This window comes from Prionailurus bengalensis, chromosome D3, assembly GCF_016509475.1.
Source record: "Prionailurus bengalensis isolate Pbe53 chromosome D3, Fcat_Pben_1.1_paternal_pri, whole genome shotgun sequence".
Lineage (NCBI taxonomy): Eukaryota > Metazoa > Chordata > Mammalia > Carnivora > Felidae > Prionailurus > Prionailurus bengalensis.
The window spans coordinates 82,330,491-82,353,583 of NC_057356.1; positions in this window are offsets into that span (position 1 = coordinate 82,330,491).

Genomic DNA, 23,093 nt, shown 5'->3' on the forward strand with positions numbered 1-23,093 from the left:
AGGGTCAGTTAAAAATTTAAATACAGTACCCAGATTACTCATGTTTTGCCAGCAGCCTACTTGTTATTGTACCCATATTTGAGATGTTTCACTAGCTTCCAATTATCCAATTTGAAAGAACTGCATTCTGCTTTCAATTTTTAATGCCCAACTCCTGTGGATTTCAGCATGAGATCTGTGGGTAGCAAAGTGTCAGAATATACTGACTTTAAGAGGGCACTTACAGCTTTACAAGGCAGTAAATGATATAAAGTTTCAGTATGTGGATATTTCACTGCATGTTACATTATTAAAGGTATAGCAGCTTGGTGTTCCATCTCAGAGCTCTAGGGTGATAAGAGAACAGTTGTTTGTGTTTTTGCTTTTTTTCTCTTGTGACACAATTAAAACTTCTAACCCTTGAGAAAAGTAAACTTTAATGTTTCATTTTATGATTAAGAATGGGTATTCTTTAAAAAAAATTATTTATTTATGAGAGATAAAGCACGAGTGGAGGAGGGGTAGAGAGAGAGGGAGAGAGAATCCCAAGCAGGCCTCACCATGCCAACATGGAACCTGATGCGGGGCACGGACCCACGAACCGTAAGACCATGACTCGAGCCAAAGTCAAACACTTAACAGACGGAGCCACCTAGGCACCTGAAGAATGGATTTTCTAAACCAGATTTGAATGGCAGGTGAACTAAATGCTCTCTTATATTCTGAAAACTAATCCAGTGAAAATCAAAAAAGTAACTGTGAGGGCTCTGCCGTAATTGAAGATGCGATTCTATGCTTTTGGTTTGTTAATACCTCTAGAATACATGAAAATATATAAACAAAGGCATATAATAATATTTACTATATACATTTTTCATACATTTTGATCATAATGTCTGGTTTGTAAATTTGTAATAAGTTTGTTTCTGGCATTATTATGATAAACTCATTAACTAACATATTATTAATTCAATAAACAGATATCCTGTGGATATTTTTGCCAGGCACATATTAGCAGTCATGGGAGATGCCAAACTATATGGACAGCATCTCTTCTCAGGAAATGGAAGAAAAAACAGACGTATGAGAACTATAATAAAAGTAAAGAAATGCTATATAAGATAAAGACAAATAAAATTTCAGGAGAGGGGCACCTGGGTGGCTTAGTTGGTTAAACGACGGACTCTTGATTTCAGCTCAGGTCATGACCTCACAGTTCCTGGAATCAAGCCCCGTTTCCAATTCTGTGCTAATAGCACAGAGCCTGCTTGGGATTCTCTCTCTCCCTTTCTTTCTGCCTCTTCCCCGTTCACACACACTCTTTCTCTCTGTCTCTCTGTCTCTTTCAAAATAAATAAATAAACTTTGAAAAAATTTCAGGAGAAGAAGTTCTTTCTTGTTGATGTTGTGGAGGAAACATTTTTCTCTACTGTTTAAGATTCTCCTGGCTGGTCTAAAAATTCACCTGACATGGGACAAATTACCAGGAGAAAGTCAAATTTTAATTCTGTATGCATAAAAAACACGATTCTTCAGATAGTCAGTCAAAATGAGATCTATATGTCATTATGGATGAAGAATAAAGGGGTAAAGTTATGGGCCTTCAAAAGGGAGGAAGGATATTCTCAAGAAGAACGAAAAGAGTCAATGTTTGATGCACAAACGTTTGCTGGTCATCTAGAAACAATGAGACACAAAGAGCCCTTTGATGAAACAGGCCTTGCTATACTTCCTGTCTAGTACACTTCTCTGTCTACCATACTTAGTTCATATTGTACTACAGTTGTCTATGGTGATAGTTCCCTTTTTGGATCATGTCCTATTTAAATTCTTTTAGGCAGTTAGGGTGAATGCCAAAGGTTCTTCCCAAGCCTTCTAGCTCTCAAGAGCAATCAGCACAAAATAATCCACATGCCAAAGAGACATACCCTGGGGTGGTAAAGCCTGCTCCACCACAGAAAGGTATTTGAAGAAGATGTCACGAGAGCAAAAGCATAAAATGGGAGCATTTAGTCTACAGAATAAAGGGTAATCCATATGTAGCATTTTATTCTGTGTGTGAAAGGAAGTAGCAAGAGATAAGCCTGAAAGGGCAGGATGGAAAGGGATTCTGAAGGACTATTTTGTGAGACTAATGATAGAAACAACACTCTATAGGCAGCAGGAATCCATTAACTGGTCTTAAGCACGATAGTTTTCTCCGTGTTTAGGAATATTAATCCCCACTGGGGATAAAATGAATTTAAAGAGGATTATAAGAGCAAGGAGGTAAAGATCTGATACAAATAGTTGCATATGGCTTTATTTGGATTCATGATGGTGTGAAAGTGATTAGAATGAAGAACAGTAACGATTTGAGACAGAGCACATCCAAACTCCGTGCAGAACTTGAAATCCAAATGCCAGTGTACAATAAGGAAGAAAAAATAATTATCCCAAATCATTGAAGAGGATGACAGAGTCAACAGGATGGGAAATTCAACAGAAGCAAAAGCAGATATAGAGAAATAATCAAAAATGATGTGGCATGTAATCATTAGGATCTTGGTAGTAAATCTAAATAGTGGTGAGTAACAGGCAATGTGAAAACCTAGCCTGGATTTTGGGAAAGGTTTTGAGTTAGAATATATTAGATAATACGAAGAAGGTGAAGTCACACGAATGGATGAAACTAATAAAAGTAAGTGTACAGAAATGTAAATGAATACATGCAGGATATTCTCACTACCTTCCTAGTGCCCGCCCTCATATAAAAGATAACTATGGCAGACTCTCCAGGTGGCCTATGATCCACACTTCTCATCCTGTGGGATCTCCTTCTCTTGAGTAGGTGGGAATTTATATATATAACTCAGATTCAAAAAAGAATCTCTTTTTGGTGAAATATGCCTTTTTGTAGCTGTGGAAATAAATATAGCATATGCTGTGGATTAGTGATATCTACATGGAGAAATTAAAATCTTTAGTAGTTTGTCAGGAGAGTTCTTGTTTTTACCCACCTTTTTCAACATGTTTTTAAATTGAATTAGAAAAACAAAAGGAATGTAGATAAACCTGTGTTTAGACTTGGATCTAATTGAGAGACTTTTCTCTCTCTGAGCCTCAGCGGCTAGCAGTTACTAGCCCTGCAAATCTCCACATAACTTTTTCTTCTTCCCCACTTATAATGCTTAAATTCAGGCTTATATTTATTATTTGAGGAATTTCAATTAACAGTTTCAATTAGCGGTTTGAGGTTTCGAATTAACGTCCTTGTCTCCAATCTTGTCCCTTGCATTTTGATCTCTTCACTATTTGCAAAATTCTCTTCCTAAAATGCTGATCAGAAACAACTTCCACAAGTCAAAGATTTTCTCTCGTTTTTGTTATTTCTGATTTCCTAGCACTTGGCATGATGAGTTATCCTCAATATATTGGGCTCAATACATATGAATAAATGCTATTGAATGAATCATGTTGTTTCTTTTGCTTAAACATTTTAAATTATTCCCAAATAAATAATCTCTAAACCTTGCCCCTAGTAGAGAAGGCTCTTTACGATCCGGCTGCTACCTCTCAGCATTCTATCTGATCTTCGTGTCACTCACTTTGTCCCTCCACCTGTGGTCAAGCCACAGAACACACGGAAGACATGGAAGCATTTGTAACTTCACCCTCACATCATCAAGTTCACAATTCCTCAGTTTTGTGCTGAAAATTCTATACTTGTTTCTATATTGACTGCCTAGAACCATCATGCCAACCCATCTTTCAACATCAGGGGTTACGTTTTTTTCTAAACCCTCAGCTGGCCCACCCTCATAGAGTGAAATTGAGCTCCAGCTTCTATGACACCACAGTCCACATCCTCTAAGATGTGCATTCATCTGTGAGGGTCCTAGCAACATTTTATTGCGTTTGCTTATGTGCATACCTCTTTACTTTTCATGCTAAAGCACCTTGTTCGCAGAAACAATGTTTTGTTAATGTGCCCACCTCCGGTGTCTAACATGGTGCTTGGCACAGATGAAGCTGAGCACTTGTGAGATGCTTCATGAAAATTCCACAACTGCTGTACAGATGGCTGGGGCTTTGCTGCTTCCCACCTGTGACCCTGGGGACATTTCCTAACCACGTTGTGACTCACCCTGCCAACTCTGTTATGAAGATATTAATAGCACTTCATTCAAAGATTTCTTGGGAAGATTAAAAGAGACATTGTTTGGTGCCTGAGGTGGAGCAAGAACCCAACAAATGATACATGCTAGTTTTTCTAGAAAATCCCTCGTTTGGTCTGAGAGTCCGTTTTCTTATTTGTAAATTAGGGGTAACAATCCCTACCTCAGAGAATGTTGGTGAAGATAAAATGAGGAAGTTATTTTGAAATGATCATTTAAACATGTTATTTTGTGAGTATTCTATTTTGAAACAAAATGAAATTTGTAAGCAAAAATGTCAGTATTATCACAATAATTGGACTAGCGTCGCAAGGAAGACAAGATCTTGAAGCAGAGTGTGTCCGGGAAGAATGGCTTATGAGAGAGAAAAACAACCGACGACAGGGAGAGGAACCTGTGACAAACTCAGAAGTGCAGATGAGGACCCTTGACCTGAGTAGGGAACACACTTGTAGTCCTACATGGGGGCTCCCTGAATATCAAAATGATTAAGCAGAAGACATACTGAATGCAGTTTATGACAGTTTCAGACTACAGAATAGAAATTGTAGGAAGGCCCATTTGAGCTCAGTGTAAGGAAGCATTTTCTAAAAATTAGATTTGTCCACAAAAGGAATCTGTTTCTTCATAGGGAAGTGACAGTTGAAAAGCACATTCTGAGCGGTGCCTGGGTGGTTCAGTCGGTTGAGCGTCCGACTTCGGCCCATGTCATGATCTCATGGTTTGTGGGTTTGAGCCCCACGTTGGGCTCTGTGCTAACAGCTCGGAGCCTGGAGCCTGCTTCCGATTCTGTGTCTCCCCCTCTCTCTCTGCCCCTTCCCTACTCACACTCTGTCTCTCAAAAATAAATAAACATTGAAAAAAAATTTAAAAATACAAATAAAAGGACATGCTGAATGCAAAAGTCTTTGGGAGGACAGAATGTTATTCTATGAAACAAATTCTTTTTTTTTTTTCAACGTTTATTTATTTTTGGGACAGAGAGAGACAGAGCATGAACGGGGGAGGGTCAGAAAGAGAGGGAGACACAGATTCGGAAACAGGCTCCAGGCTCTGAGCCATCAGCCCAGAGCCTGATGCGGGGCTCGAACTCACGGACCGCGAGATCATGACCTGGCTGAAGCCGGACGCTTAACCGACTGCACCACCCAGGCTCCCCGTATGAAACAAATTCTAGTTGGCAAAAGGAACTCTAGCGTTCCTTTCAATTTTTATATTTTATTATATCATTTTGCTCTTTTGATGGCACATTACTTTTCATTACAATCTAAATAAATAAATAAACAAACCAATTGTTTCCATTTCCTTACCAACATACAGTAATTGGAGATAGATACTTACAATGTCTACCTCACCTACCACTGTATACGTGATAACCAGCAGGACTAATTTTATTAGAGAAAAAAACGAGGCCATCCCAATTTTAGAACATCTAGCTTTGAAGTTCCTTTAAGCATGAGTTGATTTTTCTGCTGCTCTTTCAGAAGCAATGCCCATCAAAAGGAGACTGCCTTTTTTTAAGCTTTTAAATGAGTTTTGTAATTATTATTTTCATGAATGATTAATCTCTAGCATAAGAAAATTAAGAAGATGCAAATAAGCCTACGGAATTAACGAAAACAAAATGTTGCTTGGTGAAGCAGCAGATGCTGACTATTTCACAGTACCCCTGATCCCGCTTGTGGGGTTGTGCCCGGTCTGTGATGACAGCGGAAGCACATATTTTTCAAGCCCCAGTGAGACATTTGATCAATGTTCAAGTGGCAGATGAGCCTCATTATTACGGTGTCCGGCAGGTGTAGGCATTCAGAAGGGGGCTGTCATTAAAGTATTTTGTATGTATCTGCTAATTATAGTTCTCAGTGCCAAACAGCAGCACTGACGTCCCCGTCACATTTGTCATCCATGCAGCAGGTAGCAGGGGTACAATGAAAAATAAAATACTGTCTTCACGGTCGTGTGGAGTTCTGCCAGAATTCTGGAAAAGGTGTGATAAGAAAAATCCATCCTTTTCTTCCAAAATGTCATTAGGGAAAAGCAAGGTGAGTCAGACAGGAAGGTCCTATCGAAAGCAATCTCTGCGTGTGTGTGTGTGTGTGTGTGTGTGTGTGTGCATGTGAGTAACTTTCATCAGTGCTTTTCTTTTATTGGTTCTTGATATATATGTATATGCTTTATTCATTGCTTAAATTAGTTGTAAAAGTTTTACTTGTATTACATTATATAGTTTACAAAACATGTGCATGTGCTATTTTATTTCATACTTAAAAAGGGAAGTACTCTTAATTCCATGAATTTGAAACTGAGATCTTTTAAATGATGTGTCCAGAGACAGAGCCACAAAGGGTAGATCCAGAATGTCTCTCGCAACTTGTATTTCCGAAGTGCCAGCCACTCTCTGCCTACACACATTGCATCTTTTCTGGGCTTGTTACCCAAACTTGAAATTGAAATAAATGAATAGGAAACATTAAAGAAGAAATAGAGCAATATAAAGCTTTGTGAGATGTAATTGGATTTGCCCTGTGCACATCATCAATAGTCAATTTGTTTTATTAGTTCTGAAATGTGCTCTGCAATCAGTTTTATGAACCACTCTATTGGCTTTTAGATACAACAACAGAGTCAAATGTCCAAACAGCTATCAGCAACATAACTTCAAATTTTAGATCATTTCCCCTTCAACACTTTCTTCTGACCTGCCTTGGCTAGTTATATTATGGAATTAAAGAGAAATGAAAAGGGGCCTTTTGAAAAATTCTTAAACTAGAGAATAGCTAGATAGCAATACCTCTTAAATGTTTGACTTTGAAAGAATTACTTACTTTGCAAAATAAGATTCTGATCAAAATGTTTACAAAATCACTGTTTAAAAAAATCAACGGGGTTTTAAGCAACATCGTTTCACATAGGAAATAATGATTTTGATATCTTCACATTTTAGATATTTTTGTAAACTTAATTGTAGAAATTAAGAAATACATATTTTACCTATAATATTAGACTCTAAAGTAGACCATAATTCTGTACCCCGAAGCACCTACTGTATTTGCTCTTTCTGTATTCAGCTTGCTTAAAGTAACAACTTTTTAAATTCAAACAAGGAATAAACTGAGCACTTGGTAATTATTGTGTCTTTCATATTTTTATTACTTTATTCTTTTAATCCGTATTTTTAAAGGGCAATGGGCTTGGGAGATTAGCCCGTTATCTTCCAAGGAAAACAAATGTTAACTCTTTCTTTCACTCTTGTCTCTTTCCAATTCAGTATAAATTCCAGTGACATAGCCCAACATCTAAGGCTCTTTACTGTCTGACCTACTCCTACTGTTTCAAATACAACTCCTTCCATCTACCCTGATGTAGATTTGGTCTTCCATGATAGAATAGTTATCTGGGGGCACCTGGTTGGCTTGGTGGGAAAAGCACGTGACCCTTGATCTCCGGGTCTTGAGTTCAAGCCCCACGTTGGACGTAGACATTACTCAAATCAATAAACACTTTATTTAATAAAAGAAGATAGTTATTCAAATGCTCCATGCACTTTTAACATTTTACATCTTTGCAGATGTTATTGGTTTTTCTGCCAGCCCTTTTCCATTTCTCATTCCAACTAGTAAACTATTCCTTAGTGGTTTGTCTGTAATTCCCATACTCTTTTTTTCCTGTAGTATCAGAATTATAGACTTTTTAGGTGGTACATTTCTGCCTACAAAATACTACATTTCTCATGTCCCATGAGGTTAAACATAGTTTTGTGGTTAGATTCTGGGCAACAATATGTCTGATATTATGCAGCATCCTTCAGAAACTTTCCTTAAGTAGCAGTTGGCAAGCATCCTCTGCCCCTCTATATCATCAATGCATTCTTACTGCTTTCTAGAATGGGGGAACTGAGGGTCAGACCAGGATCAGACATCAGAGTGTTAAAAGAGAGGGGCCAAGGTCATCAGGATTTCGTGGTGCAGAACACAGAGCAGCCTTGAATCACCTACTTCCCAAATCAATTTAATAGAGAGAAAAATGTCCTTCTATCTTGTTTGAATTACTACAATATTTAGGTCACTTGCTGCAGAACCTAATTCTAACCATATATCGTTTTTCAAGATCAAGCTCAATTTTAACACTATGAGAACTAATAATATTAGATTGAGCCACATACAAATGTAATTTCTGTAGGTCAAAAGCATCAAAGATCTACAATTTCATGTGGTCCAAATTAATACTGCTAATAACAGTATTTTTTACTCTATCTTGTATAATCCTGTAACACTTATTTCACTCAATTATATCATATCATATTTAGTATTGTAATTATTTCTTTACATTCCTATCCCTGAAACAATCATAAGTGCTTTAAGAGAAAACACAAGACGTAGTCTCAAATTCTCAAACTAGAGCATAATTCCTAATCTTTAGTAGACATAATCACTTTTTAATGGAAGGAATGATCAATCAAATACAGTATTTCTATGTTGCACTTACATAATTTTTAAAATGCAAGCCTTTTGATTTAAATTTATATATATTTTCATAGCATAAAAATTTCCAAATATGTCATTAAATGATTATTTTCTTACTCAATAGTGGCTTTTATTTGGGGAAAGATGAGTGGAGTTTTTTTGTGGTTCATTGTGCCAAGTATTTAAAGGCTTTTAAGTAAAATCTGTGTGAATCGACTCCTTCTTTACCAGTGGATCAAGAATCTTTGTTTCTGTAAACCAAACCTTCAGTTTTTGGCAAGTTAACTTATTTGCCAATAAAGTATAAAGTAAGGGAAATAAGTAATCCAGACTTTCCATATGAAAGAAGCTAATCCATCGCACATAATTGATACTATCTAAGGTGAAGCCAGTTGAAAAAGGCTGTCTTTGACTATTGAGTAACAGCTAAATATAATTATTAAATTATAATTATTTTCATAGATATTGGTCAGACTTTAATTTTTATATGAATTATGGTTTGCTTCTCTGTGAAGAAGGATATTCCATGTTTCGCCTTTTACTTGCATCCGGTCAGACCAAATGAAACTTACAAAGGTATATCTACAGTTTTATAAATGTTGAAACAATAATTTAATGGTGCCAGCCATAACATATTAAGCTGCAGAGAAATACAGACATAAATTTGCCAATGAACACAGCGCCATTTTGTGACACCCACGGCGTAATTCAACATTAAGCTGCAAATGGTGGTTGGCTTTTGGATGTCTCCTTTTCAAGTAGTGTGTTATATTTTCAAGAAGAGATATGTGAGCCTTCTCTGCTGACCCTTTCCACTGTACATCAAGTAACTGCTTTAGTTTATATAAAAATAGATACACGTATTGATTTGGATCTTCTGAGGGGTTGTTTTTAATAACCATCCTCTCCGTTCTGTGTAACTCCTTTGCTCTTTTGGCTGATTGGCAACATGTGGGAATACTCCAGCATTAAACAGAACCTTTAGCTGATAAGAAAGTCTTCCACTCAACCAACTATCATCAAATCCACCAGGACAAAGACAGAGACAGAGACAGAGAGGGAAATCTTTTCCTGCAGGCTAAGTGTTGCTTACTGTGTTTGAAATTGCTTTCATAGTCATTATTCTTGGCCTTTCTCAAAATTATAGGTAGTGCCTATTTCTTCATCCTTTCTTTTTTTGTTTTTTTATTTTTTTTAATGTTTATTTATTTTTGACACAGAGAGAGAGACAGAGCATGAGTGGGGATGGGCAGAGAGAGGGAGACACGGAATCCGAAACAGGCTCCAAGCTCTGAGCTGTCAGCACAGAGCCCGACATGGGGCTCGAACTCACGGACCGCGAGATCGTGACCTGAGCTGAAGTCGGAGGCTCAACCAACTGAGCCCCCCAGGCGCCCCACTTCATCTTTCTCATGCAGTACACATAGCTCTAATCTGTTTGATAAAATTCACAAAATAGCACTTTTTAGAAGTTTCAAAAAAACCTTTGAAAACTTGTTAAAAATGTATTGCTTGCACAAATTTGGCATAAGTTTAGGCCCTGAAAAAAATCAGAGGACAATGGTCTAAATAACAATTAATATGTTAAATTCCTGTTTTTCAACTCATTTCATTTGGTTCCATAGGAGCTCTTTACCTGTGTAAGATCTGAAGCTATTTTCTTCATATGCTTTGGTTCTTTTACATGTGTCTCCAAAGTTCACAACTAGTAATTCTTTATTTGTCAGATAGTTATTAAATTACAGTCTTTTGTTTGTTAGTTTGTCTATTTTAGCCAAACTCTAGTTGTCTGAGTCACTGGTACAAGAGCCAACCAGAAGAATTTGATTCAGCAACAATGACAGGATGCCTTTGCCGACAATTTGAGAACAGAATACTGGGTTTTATTCACTGGTTGCTATGAAAAACAGACATACAAACACATAACAAAACAAAATAAAACAAAACCTTTCCCAAATACTCTAGGTTAAAAAAATAAAACAAACATTTTTGCTATGTTTTTATTTTTCCTAATTTTATTTCATTGTGGTCAGAAAGTATTATTTGTAGTATTTCTTTTTGAAAAGTATTAGTTTTCTTTGTGGTCTAATTTATGATAATTTTTGTAAATGTTTCTGATGTGGGAAATAAAGGCAAAAGAAAAACTTAAATTTCCTTACTACTTAGAGCCCACTGACAAGACCTTGAGACAGGCAGAGTGACCGTTCTCTGGAACTCAAATGCCTCAATGTGAACACTTTGCGAAGGGCAAAAGGCAATCTTAGCTTGACAAGAATCTGACCTCCAGGATCCTCTAGGTCCTTTAACATATAAAAATCTTTTGCAGATGCCTGGGTGGCTCAGTCAGTTAAGTGGCCAACTCTTGGTTTCAGTTCAGGTCACTTCTCATGGTTTGTGAGTTCTAGCCCCACATCAGGATCTGTGCTGACAGTGCAGAGCCTGCTTGGGATTCCCTCTCTCTCTCTTTCTATCTCTTCCCCTCCCCCACTTGTGCTATCTTTCTCTCTCCAAATGAATAAATAAACTTTAAAAAAAGGAAATTTAAAAAAATAAAATGTCCCTTTTGGAACTTTCTTTACCTCTGCTTCCCAAATATATGTTAGCAATCATCCTCCAAGCATATGTCCCACTGATATATATACACCTGAAGGGTCTCATGACCAACACTTTAATTAGACAGTAATAAATGACCTTTTCCTAACAATAGCTAGTCTCCTCAAGGTCCTGGAAACCTTGCTTCCAAAATTCCTTAGAGATTTACATTATCCCTGACCCCTTCCCAACTTGAAAGTTTATAATCAGTCACCCCTCCCAACCCCAGGGCAGCTCTTCCTGCCCACTGGTCCTGGCCCTGTGTTTAATAAAACCAGCTTTTGCACCAAAGATGTCTGAAGAATTTTTTCTTGACCGTTCGTTCTGAACCCCAAAATTTCCACATCAATTTCTTAAATGCTTAAAAAGCATGTTCATCAATTGCTACAAATCTATAATGGGTCTATTTAATTCATTGTATAATTTAAATATATATATTCATTCTGTTTTTTTTTAAATCTTGAATGGAACAGAGAGAATTGAAATAGTCAATATTTAGGGTGTTTTATTTATTGCTCCTGTCATCAACTTTTTTTGTCCTATAAAAGTTGTTGCTGTGCTATTGTGTACATAAATATTTATAACTCATACTTTTACGAGATTCATACCCTTTAGCATTATGAAGGTTCTTCACACTTTTTGGTCTGAATTCTGGCCAGTTCTTTTACTTGTGTTTGCCTAATGTATATATGTATATTATTTTTTAAAGAAATGTTCTGATCTTGACCCTTGTCCTCAGGCATGCTTCTTTTGTTCGTCCACATCCCTTCACGATAGAGCATGCTTTGTAGGAGCATCTGATTTTTCTCTCTTAAAAGTTAATCATCCTTATTTCATTGACATGATTACATTGTTTCACCAATATTTTGTTACACATAGATATATAAATGTCCATGTGTACTTTATGCCTGTGCATATGCACATATGTATAAAAAGACTGGCAACCTCACTAAGTAAAAGAAATGGAGATCAATATTGAGGACTAAAGTGTGATTTGGGGACAAAGTGCTAGACAAAAGAAAACCATAGGAAAAGTGCTCCCCAATTCTACATGGACGTTCATTCTTGGATTCTTGGCCTACTGTTTTCATGAACAAGTTCAAGGTGGGACCCTGAGAGCCCCATTCAAGAATGACTTCTAAGAATCTGAAAATTCAGATGATATTTCAGAGTCAGTACAGTATTAAAGAAATAATAGTCAGGATTTTTCTACATTGATGAAGGACATCATCCCTCAGAAATAAGAAATTCAGTAGGACACGTAAAGAAAATGATCTCAAGGTTTTGTTTACTTTTTGTGTGTGCATGTTTTGTTTGTTTGTTTGTTTTACTTATAATATTACTTCTATTACCATGATAATATACACCTATTTTTCCTTTTTCTATAGCTCATGTTTGGTTTTTGAATGTGTGCTCTATTTTTCCATTTTCTGAAAGAAAGATATATATATCTTTTTCTCACTTTCTTCTTCCTTTCTCATTTACAATTTTTTTTAATGTTTATTCATCTCTGAGAGAGAGAGAGAGAGAGAGAGAGAGAGAAGGAGCAGAGAAGAGAACATAGAATCCGAAGCAGGCCCAGGCTCGGAGCAGTCAGCACAGAAGCTGAAGCAGGGCTTAAACCCATGAACCATGAGATCGTGGCCTGAGCCAACGTCAGACACTTAACTGACTGAGCCACCCAGATGCCCCTGTTCTTCCTTTCTCTTAACTTCCATATTAATATCATCCCTTTGTACTGTAGTATATCTATTTTTTCTCTTACTTTACACTTTCTTAGTTTAAAATGTAGACTTAATTTCCAGTTTGGGATTTTACAGCTTTCATTTCCAGAAGTATTATTTTGTTCTTAAATCTAATCAAATTATTTCATAATTTCAATGGCTACTCATATTACTTTAAACTTATTAAATTCACAATTATTCATGATCTCTGATAAATCCATCTTAGGTCTTTGTAGGTCTAATTAATGGTTTGTTATTTCATGATCGAGAGTCCACTCAGAGGAGCAGATCCACTAGAAATTGTGTAGAATAAGAGATCATAATAGCAATTTGGCATTTGAAATTATGAGAACTGGTAAAGTATACTGCCAAATTCCCAACGTCTATCCTTGCAGTTTTGAATGACCCATAGTAGGAGGGAATGACACTGTTTTCACAGAACCTCATTGGCACCTTGCCAGGATTTGAGATGATAGATAGATAGATAGATAGATGATAGATAGATGATAGATGGATGGATGGATAGACAGATGATAGATGGGTGGATAGATAGATGATAGATGGATGGATGGATATATAGATGATAGATGGATGGGTGGATGGATAGATAGATAGATAGATAGATGATAGATGGATGGATGGATAGACAGATGATAGATGGGTGGATAGATAGATGATAGATGGATGGATGGATGGATAGATAGATGATAGATGGATGGATGGATAGACAGATAATATATGGATGCTAAATGGATGGATGGATGGATGGATGGATAGATAGATAGATGATAGATGGATAGATGGATGGGTAGATAGATAGATGATAGATGGATGATAGATGGATGGAGATAGATGATGGATGGATGGATGGATAGATAGATAAGAGATAGACAGACAAACACTAAAAGAAGAGATGCCATGGGAGCAGAAGCTATGGGACAGGCTGCTGCCTATGCCAACAGAATTCATCCTGAAGAGAAACGGAACATGAGTAAGCCTACGTTTTGACCTTTGGAGAGTAAGCATCTACTGCACCAACTTCAAATCCCATGCAGAGCTTTTGTAGGTCTATGACTAACCAAAAGTAGTATAGAGAAGGAAAAGTATAGAGAAGGAAATTATGAGTCCTTATTTCTTCTTGCCTTAGGTGGCATGCTACGAAGCCATCAGAGTTAGTATATGGGCTCTCATTCAAGGAGGCTTGCTTACTGGTGCTTTGTGTTTTTTGTTCAGGAACCATTGTTCTTGGTGCTTTGCCCTTGAGGCTTCTCTGAGGCTTGGGTTGGTTTGCATCTTAGCATTTGTTTGGGCCATAGAGATAATGAGAATTCAGGATTTGAGTGTTTGGAATTTGAATAATAGATTTTTTCCCTTTTTCTTCGTTTTATCAAAAGTCAAGCCTAAGTAGGCAAGTATTTGCATGTATTTCATTTTCTTATTCCTAGCTACCCACTGAAGTTTCTATTCCTTAAGGATCTTAGCTTAATACACACCATCTTCTTTGACCTCTCAATCTGCTCAGACTACTGACTTTCCTTCTGAATCCAGCTCAAAAAATGCATTCAAATACATGCTCTAATATGCCAAGGATTAGCATATATCCCCATCCTGAAACACAGTGCTTGATCATTCTTCTGGATCAGATTCACAAAAATCTGTTACTTTCCCAACAGTTTATCAATGAGTGATTTTAGATAATCCAAGATTAGCACCATCAGAAAGTCATTTCCACCCAAATGTTAGAAGAACAGAGGGATAGGATGGTATTACTGATGCCCAGGGGCCAATCATGTCTAGGAGATACTAAGATACAAGCTGCTATCAGCAATTCTGCCCAAAGCTGAAAGGCGCAGAGAGAACAGTTTCAGTTCTTCTCTTCTCCAGTTTTCTAATGGTACCACTCATTGACCTAACCCAGCCAGAAGCTAGTGGGCCCAGCAGTGTGGGCTTGGAGCCTGGACTATTCTGCCTCCTCTTTAGAGAGCAGAGCACAGAAAGGTTAAGGAATGAATCTAAGGACAAAGGAGCCAAACAGCCTGCCCAGAGCCTTAATGTAATTTTATCTTCATTCCAAAAAGTACAAGGGATCCAACTATATTTGGAACCAAATCTGTGAAGCAGTAAATTTTACATTTACAACTTTGAAATTTGGTGTGATTGTATTCATTTTGCAAATGAGGGAGAAAAAACCCTGAGGTTCAAAAAGGTTAAATATCTTGTCTGAGTTCATATCGCTAATTTATAATGGTGCCTGGAATAAAGCCTCCTTCACCTTTCAACTGCAGCGTCTTTGTTTCTTCCTTTTTCTTTTGGTTAACATCGCCAAATAACCCCATTCCAGATGACTGGTATTTTAGCCCCATTGCCACAGAATCTAGTTCAAGGTAAACAGAGACACAAGTTACACTTGAGACTGCAGTAATAGGTTGCTGGTACTGTTCCCAGCTTTATTCTTGGGATACTCTCCGGGGAGATTATGAGACCCTAAAGACAAGTAATGTTTGTTGTACAGGTATTTGCATCTACAAGCGCCTTTGATCCTGACTACATATGCAAATATCGAAAAGAAGTGAGCAGTGGTTCCTCCTAGTAATTGGGATCCTCCAGAGATTTAATTAAAGCAGAATCCAAGTTCATCTGCCTGCCACATTCTCCAGAGGCTGGTATCTATGCTGAACTGCATAGCAAATCTGCCAGCTATTCCCAGGAAACACTTGGCAGTGGAGAGTCGAATTCTATTCCCAGTGATGTATGTAAAGGATGGGGAGAACAGGAGTCTCAGTTTCAATTGTTATCATGGCTTTCCTGTCTAGGTAAGACAGGGAGATAGGCAGCCACTCCTCCATTCACACACTGCTTACCCTTGACTTCATGCCATGATTGTTCTCCTGAATGCAGCATCCTTTGTAGCATGTAATCAGTCACTTGATTGGCCTGATCTAGTCTCTTCTGCAAGGAGTGTGATTAGAATATCTCAGGGGTTCCTTTCCATTTTGAAAGCTTGTGACGCTAGGCTACAATGTGCTTTGAATTAGACTTCAATCTATAAATAATAATGCATAATTACTACTACTGTGATTAGTACCACTACTCCTGAGACTACGTTACTAAAAATAACAATGATGTAAACTGCTCTTTAAATAATGATGTGTAGCATATCCATTGCTTTCATCAGTAGCATCTAATTTTATTTTTCCAATAATCCTGCAGCTCAGCAAGGTTGGTGAGTCTAAGGCCAAAGACAATGAACTGATGAAATGCTGTTGAACCCTACTTGCATGAACTGATAGAGACATCTCTGTAATATCAATTCAAGGGAAAATTACCCTAGAAATTATTTGAGGGAAAATTATTATAGAATGAAGGCAAGAACATTTAGTCTGATACAGAGATTTTTGTTTAACATTACGAATATATTGTTATTGGGTTTCCTAGAGACTCACAGGTCCCAGGGCCTTCTTCATGTTAGCTCTTTGCTTACCCTGGGATGTCTTACTTCCACCTTACTTTTTCTTGGCTTGCTCCTTCTTTTAATGCCAATCTCAGCTTTAAGGCATCTCCTCATACTATTTATTATTACCTGATGATTTGATATCTATCAACCTTCTATCTTAATTACCACATTCCTCTTTAATACAACCTTAAAAAAAGCTGTGTAGTCACAGCTCCATAAAACAGTGCCTGAAGTGTAGCAGAAACTTGATAAATATTTGGTGACTTAATTACTAAGCTATAAAATCTATACTTGAAGAAATATCACTGAAAACATTTTATATCATCTTTATTTTAATTAATTAATTAATTTCATTTTAATTCAAGTTAGTTAACATATAGTGTGGTATTGGTTTCAGGAGTAGAACCCAGTGACTCATCACTTCCATATAATCTTTATTTCAAAATGGGACTTCATCTGCTATAGTTAATGAAATTTTCCTAAAATAAATATGTCATCATCAAACACAGAAGAGAAATATTTCTTATAATATGGAGTCACAGGACTCTTGTTGGAAAGCCTACACTCAAATCAAAAGGGTTTTCCTACATGGCTAAAATTAGTAGATTTCACAAAAGAAATATTCAGAGAATTAAGCTAGTCACAAAAAGACACTTACTGTATAATTCCACTTACATGAGTTATCTAAAGTAGTCAAATTCGTAGAAACGTAAGGCAGAATGTGGTTATAAGGAGATTGGTGGAGGTAGGAAAAAAGACATTTTTGTTTCATGAGTATAAAGTTTCAGGTTTACAAGATGAAAACATTCTAGAGATCTGTTTCACGATAATGTAAATATACTTCACACTGCTGAACTGCACACTTCACAGATTTACACAATACTGTTACTTGCCTTCTCTAGCATCATTTCGTTACTTAAATCCATTATATATTTTAGGGACATATTAAAATGCAAATGCACATAAATTAATGAGCAAAGATGGAGATGAACACATATCAGATTATAAATGTACTTCGTGGCCCAAGAGCCCAGCAGGTTACAAATGAATTTGAACATGGCTACGACTATGTCACATGAGACAGCAATTCAGTACTAGCATTATTAAATGATTTTACTTGCAGAACTGGGGCTTCCAAATCACTGACCAATTTAAACTCTCTTAAATAGTCCTCCATTGTCTTCAGGATAAATTCATTCTTGGTTTGCCTATAAGTCTGAGCCCTCCACAATCGGCTTTATAATTCCAACCTCATCGCCCGCCATTATCGTGCCCACTCTTCCTAGTCACATTCATGCCTTGCAAGTTCTCAGTTCAAAAGCCTCCTTTCCTTGCTGTCTGTTAGAGCAATAATGTCTTTCATTCCATTCTCCCATCTGTTTAAATCTTACTAAGAAGGGACTTCTTCAAATCATTTCCTTGTGTGAAACACTTCCTTATGTGTATTCCTCTCCATTCAGACATACCCTACAGAAAAGTTACTTTCTGTTCTAGTCCCCAAAGACCTACCAAACTGCAGAGGGGAGTAAGGGCAAGACAGTATTTGGCCTGGTCAGTGACTCAGGACTCCAAACACCGATGTTTTCCTTCACTAGTAGCCACTCTCCAGGAGATTCTCATGATAAATTATTTCAACAGCAGACACCAGAGTCCTTCTGGAGAATAAGTTAACTTCAGGTATGAACCTATCTCAATACTCATGGAATAGAAGTTGAGTTTATGAAAGCCATAGCAGGGGCAGCTAATAATAAATTTGAAGTTATCTGTATTGCTAAAATATAAACATTTCTTCCATCCCTAGGTTACGTCCAATCTACTAATCATCTATGATGCTCCCAAGGGTTTGGTGTGAGCATGTTTGTATGAATATATATGTGTATGAATGTCTGTACCTACTTATTTTGAGAATTTAAGGGAGTTTTGACCTTCATACTTGACTCACATGGTATGAAACTTGGTATGAAACAACACACAAATGGGAGTCCAGATCCACAAGTGACCTGCGGAACAGAATAACCCCAACACCGAATCTTTGGCCTTATTATAAAAGAACATGGTATTTTCAACAGGCATATAATAGCCATACCAACAACTTTTTAGTTTTATATTCTTGGAGGACCAACATCTGAACCTTAAGCAAAATTTTATAATAGTATTGGGTATTTTTATTTGTGTTCTTTTTGAAAAAGAAATTAGCCATTTTACTGGATGTGTACCTAGTGCTGGTTTTGATTTGCATTTATATCATAATTAATGATATCATTAATGACGTGACAATGATCAGTTTTTCATGTCCTTATTGGTTATTCTCATGCCTTCTTTGGTGAAGTGGTTTTTTTTAAACCTTTGTTCGTTTTTTTTATTTTTTTTTTTTTAATTTTTTTTTTCAATGTTTATTTATTTTTGGGACAGAGAGAGACAGAGCATGAACGGGGGAGGGGCAGAGAGAGAGGGAGACACAGAATCGGAAACAGGCTCCAGGCTCCAGGCCATCAGCCCAGAGTCTGACGCGGGGCTGGAACTCACGGACCGCGAGATCGTGACCTGGCTGAAGTCGGACGCTTAACCGACTGCGCCACCCAGGCGCCCCATGTTCGTTTTTTTTAAAACGTTTATTTATTGAGAGAGAGAGAGAGAGAGAGAGAGAGTAAGGGGCAGAGAGAGGGAGAGAGACAGAATCACAAGCCAGTGTAGAGCCTGATGTGGGGCTTGAACTCAGGAACCATGAGATCATACCCAAGCTGAAATCAAGAGTTAGATGCTTAACCAACTGAGCCACCCAGGTATCCACCCTTTGGGCACCCATTTTTTAATGTATTGTGTATTAACTGACTGCATTTTTAAATGTTCTTGTATTAATATAACAATTTTTATTAGATATACATTTGCCAATATTATATTTCAGGCTGTGGGTTGTCTTTTAATTTTCTTACGTATCTTCAAAGAGGCAGAAATATTTTATTTTAATGAAATATGATACAGCATTTTTTTGTGATTTATGCATTTCGTATTCTAAGAAAATCTTGCCTAGCTAAAGGTCACCATATTAGTTTTCTATTTTTCAATATAAATAACCGCAAATTCAGCAGCTTAGAACAACAACATTTTTTAGTTAGGTAAGTTAGAAGTACAGGCACATTGTGTCCTGGCTTGCAGCTCAGGGTATCACAACACAAAAATCAAGGTATTAGTGAGGCTATGTTCTCATCTGCAGCTGGTGGTCTTCTAGACTCCCACATTTGTGGTAGAATTCAATTCCTCGCTGAGGACTGAGTACCCCATTTCTTCGCTGGCTGTCAGAGAGGAAGTTTCTCACTGAGTTTCTAGAAGTTGCTCAAATTTCCTGCTGCTGACCCTCTCTATTTCCAAAGTCAGCTTTGGGGAATCCTCTTTACATCAAATCTTTTCCATCTTCGAATCTACTTAATCACAAAGAACCCAGATGCTTTTAAGAGTTCACTTGATTGTGTCACGTCTACCCAGGATATTTCCTGATGCAGGGCTGGAACTCACGAACCATGAGTTCATGATCTGAGCTAAGAGTCAGACGCTTATTCTAAGCCACCCAGGCGCCTTATCCTGTTTCACTGTCTTACATACAGTAATTTTATATTAAATCTTTGTATCAGATAGTTCATTTACTTTTCTTCACAGAAGTATTTGGGCACTTGTAGGTCCTTTATATTTCCATAACAATTTTTGAATCATCTTGTTATATTTTATAAAACATGCTGAAATTTTAATTGGGATTATATTGGAACTCTAGATCTATTTGGAGGTATATGATATTTTCAAAATATGGAGTCTTATAATCCATGACTGTGGTGTATATCTCTCCATTTGTTTAATTTTTCTTAGCAAAAATGTTTTTAGTTGTCATTGGGTGATTTTTCTATTTTTTTTACACTTATGCCTAAGTATTTCCAATTTGTTGATGTTATAGTACATGGATTAGTTTATAATTCAAATTTCGTATGGCCTGTTGTGTATAGAAATATATTTGATTTTGTATATTGTCAATTTTCTTAACTTATTAGTAGTTACAGTAGCATTTTGGTGGATGCCTGAGGCTGGTTTACATAGGCTATCACATATGCAAATAGAGCTTTATCTTTCCTTTCTGATGTATATATATATATATATATATATATATATATATATATATAACTTTTCTTGTTGTTTTTCCTTATCTTATTTCCCTGACTAGGGAATAAGCTCTATGTGCTTATTTCCAGTAGCACATAGAGTAGAAATGATGAGTGAGTTTTCTTTCTGTTTCTTACGTTAGGAAGAAAGCTTTATTCCTTCATCATTTAGCATTATGCTAGCTGTATAATTTTAAAAGATGGTTTTCTATTGGGTTAAATAAATTCTCTTGTTTTTCATTTTAATTTTTTAATTTTTTTTTACCTTTTTAACTAATGGAGGTTGATTTTTTCTTTTTTCTTTTTTTTTTTTTTCAACGTTTATTTATTTTTGGGACAGAGAGAGACAGAGCATGAACGGGGGAGGGGCAGAGAGAGAGGGAGACACAGAATCGGAAACAGGCTCCAGGCTCTGAGCCATCAGCCCAGAGCCCGACGCGGGGCTCGAACTCACGGACCGTGAGATCGTGACCTGGCTGAAGTCGGACGCTTAACCGACTGCGCCACCCAGGCGCCCCAGGTTGTTTTTTTTTCAAATGCTTTTTATGTATATATTGAGGAGATCATATGGTTTTTCCTTTCTAGTCTATTCATATAATGAATTGCGTTGATTAATTTTCACATACCAAACCAACCTTAAATGCTTTAATAAACTTCTTGCTCAGGATATAATTGCATTATGTAATCATATTCATTATGTGATATATATGTATGTATATGTATACATATACACACACACACACATACATATATACGTACACACATATCATACATATTTGAATTTGCTTCACTAATATTCTCAAGAATATTTGGGCTGTTTTATGAAGAAAAATCATAGTTTTCTCTTTTTGGTAATAGCTTTGTCATGTTTTGATATAAGAATAACTTTGTAAAATGAGTTTGGAAAGGTTTTGTCCTTAATCTTCTGGATAATTATTGTAGAATTGGCATTATTTATCTTTAGATGTTTTATTGATTCTACCATTGAAACCATTTGAACCTGGGGGTTTCTTTGTGGAAGAACTTAAACTACAAGTTCAATATATTTAGAAGGCTCAAAACTACCCAGTTTGTTTATTTATTTATGAGTGAAATTTGGAGATCTTAACTTACAAATTTATCTTTTCCCATATTATCATATTTATGGGCATAGAATTCTTAATATATACATATTTTCCATTTACTACAGGATCTACATTAATGTTCCATTGCTTATGTAAGCTGTATTTAATATGTATCTTTTGTCTTTTTCTTACAATTAATCTAGATAAAAGCTTATCAAAGTTATTTATATTGTCACACCACCTTTGGTTTCATTTATTTCATTATTATTAAAAAAAATTTTTTTAAATGTTTATTCTTGAGAGAGAGAGACAGAGCATGAGCAGGGGAGGGGCAGAGAGAGAGGGAGACACAGATCTGAAACAGGCTCCAGGCTTTGAGCTGTCAGCACAGAACCTGATGCAGGCTTGAACCCAGGAACCGTGAGATCATGACCTGAACCAAAGTCGGTCATTTAAGCTTAACCGACTGAGCCACCCAGGCGCCCCATATTTACTCTATTATAATTTTAATGATTTCTAAGTTAATGAATTTAGTGGCATAAAACAATGTATATTTATTATATCACTGTTTCTGTCATTCAGTACTAATTTTTTCATTTTTCAACCCTAATTATTGTTTTCTTATTTATATATGGTGTGCCATATATTGAGTAAGTTTTTGAAGTTAATTCGCCTTTATACATCGTTTGGAGGTATAGTTGGCTTATGTTAAATTCTATATACTTAATTTTTTTAACACTTATTTTGGGGAGAGACAGAGTGCATGCATGCACACATGGGGGAGGGGCTGAAAGAGTGAGACAGAGGATCTGAAGCACTTGCTCAAGCAGATGTGGAGCTCAAACTCACAAACTGTGAGATCATGACTTGAGCCGAAATCAAGAGTCGGCCATGTAATGGACTTTGCCTCTCAGGTGCCCCTAAATCACATATACTTAAATTTGATATGTAGTAAAAGCTTGGTTTGGGAACATAATTCATTCTGGAAGCATGCTTGTAATCCAAAGTGCTTGTTTATCAAAGCAAATTTCAAGAGCCTTTGGCTCAGTGTGATCATGTGTTGTTCTGCATCACGAACTACTCATATTGTAAGACATCACTTGTTTATCAAGTTAAAATATATTAGAAATGTTTGCTCATCTTGTGGAACCCTGGCAGAACAAATTACTTGCAATCCAAGGCTTTACTGTATTTTGATATAGGTATGCACCTGTAAAAACAGCCTCACGATGAAAATAATTAAAAAATCTCTTTACCACCACCTCATCTCCAGACAAGTGATTGATCCACTTTCTGTCACTCTAGATTAGTTTCCATCCTCTATAGTTTATATAAATGGAGTGCAGCTACAGGTACTCCTTCTTGTCTGGCTTCTTTCATTTAGAATAATTATCTTGAGATTCATCCATGTTGCTGTGTGTATCACTAGCTCCTTCTTTTTTATTGCTGAACTCTATTCCATTTATAGATATGCCAAAGTTTGCTTATCCATTGACTAACTTATAGACATTTGGA